The sequence below is a fragment of the Salvelinus sp. IW2-2015 genome, unplaced genomic scaffold (genome assembly GCF_002910315.2).
Source record: "Salvelinus sp. IW2-2015 unplaced genomic scaffold, ASM291031v2 Un_scaffold13178, whole genome shotgun sequence".
NCBI lineage: Eukaryota > Metazoa > Chordata > Actinopteri > Salmoniformes > Salmonidae > Salvelinus > Salvelinus sp. IW2-2015.
This window is the reverse complement of record NW_019954434.1, coordinates 1-1,761: the sequence shown is the minus strand read 5'-3', so window position 1 is coordinate 1,761 and position 1,761 is coordinate 1. Positions and strand designations below refer to the sequence as shown.

Genomic DNA, 1,761 nt, shown 5'->3' with positions numbered 1-1,761 from the left:
CAGTGTGACTGAACCCAGAGATACTTACAGTTCCTCAAGCTTCTTCATCTGCACAAAGGCATTCCCTTGGACTGACATGATCGCATTGTTACTCAAATCTCTGAGGAGGAGGGGGGGGGGGGAAAGAGGGAAGAACGGATGGATCAGAACTATGGGAATGCACACACAAAGATGGCAAACTTTCCCCTCCGTCTAGGCCTATCTGTAGGAAGACTGCTAAAAACTTCAATAATCAGAGAGAGAGAGGGAAGAAAAGGTCTTGAGAACAATAGAAATCTGGGCAGCACCGTGCTTTGTTAATCAAGAGGGGCCCGACTTCGGCTCCTTTGAGCTCAGACACGACTGGGGAAAAAAGTTAATTATAATCAAATGCAGCTGTTTCACAGATAGAAATACACACACAGATGTGCACATACACACACACTTGTACACAGAAAGCTGCACACATGAGCATGAACACACAGGCGCACACACACTCCTCTCGCCATGCCTAAGCAGTTAGTGATCAATAGTCTCTCCACATATGGAGGTGGTGAATACCAGACAGCTCTGTTTTTCATCAAAGTATGGACAAGAAGCAGAGACAATAAGGTTGTGTGGTTCTCACTAACAGGCGTTGTTTCTCATGGTTATGAATTCTCCCATATTTAGTTAACAGCTTTAGGACAGTTGAGACAGACGTATGATGATATTGATTTGAAGGTCAACTCACAGGTGCTCCAGTGTGTCCAGGCCAGAGAACGATTTCTTGGTCACCGAGCGGATTTGATTTCCTTGAAGGAACCTGAGAAAAGTATATTTGAGTTTTCATTCAAATACAGTCATTTATTTTATGATAAGAAGCAAATACTTCCAGTTAAAATCCGTTCCCATGGTCCATTTTATAGTTTCTAATCTATCTTCTGAAAACCAACAGGTTAGAAGACAACGCCATGGTAAAGTCAAGCTTACTCACAGTTTCCTCAGTTTGTCCAGAGCAGAAAATGGTCCATTCATGTCTTCAATGGTCCAGGAGATTTCGTTGTTCTGCAGATCTCTATTTCCAGAGAAACAAAAACAAACCACATTGTAAAAATCCACACCCAGAAAACAACTGCACTTATTATAGTCTTCACAAACCTTGGTGCRGCTTTGCGTTTCGTCTGAAGGACGAGAAAGAAGTCAAAGGCTTTACATTTGTATTCAAAGTGGTCCCATCACTGGAGGATGTTTCTCGTTAACTTTGTTTTTTAAAACATTTTTGCGATGGTTTCTCCGTGTCTCGCAGCATAATACTGCTTAATTTGCAACGCAACGTGTTTAACAGGGAGGAACTCAAACCCACACGTCGGTGCTACTAAATTTAGTGGAAAATTATACGTTTTTAGTAATGAGTTTAATGGCTGGGGAATTATTATATATTTTTTTTTATATCAAAGGGTTTTAAAAATCAGAAATATCTTTCAAACTAACTGAATGTCATGTGCACACAGCAGTACATCATGTCTGTTAGAGATTTGCTGGACGTCTTCGCCCTTCCCCCGCTCCGTCTCTCTCAAGTCTCTTTAAATACTTTCAAACAGCTAGTTTCCTCCTCTGCATGCCTGGTTACAAATGATTGGGGTTGAGGAGGGGTGGAGGGGGTAGAGGAGCAGGTTGTGGAGAGAGGCTGGGGGGTAAAGCCCTCTAAGCCACCCCAACTCCCCGTCCACCTACCTACACACCTGCCCTCTGCTGACCTTTCACGCACAGTTAACATTTGGTTCCATTTAAGAGAGGGAC

General features: G+C 42.8%; 1 long non-coding RNA gene across 1 annotated transcript; it reads right to left on the bottom strand.

The window, feature by feature from the left end:
• Positions 1-27: 27 nt before the first annotated feature.
• On the bottom strand, positions 28-1,648 carry LOC112080221 (uncharacterized). The gene is made up of 3 exons (XR_002896141.2): positions 956-1,648; positions 713-784; positions 28-100 (listed from the first exon to the last, which is right to left on the bottom strand). It is a non-coding gene; the product is annotated as an uncharacterized lncRNA (long non-coding RNA).
• Positions 1,649-1,761: the final 113 nt, after the last annotated feature.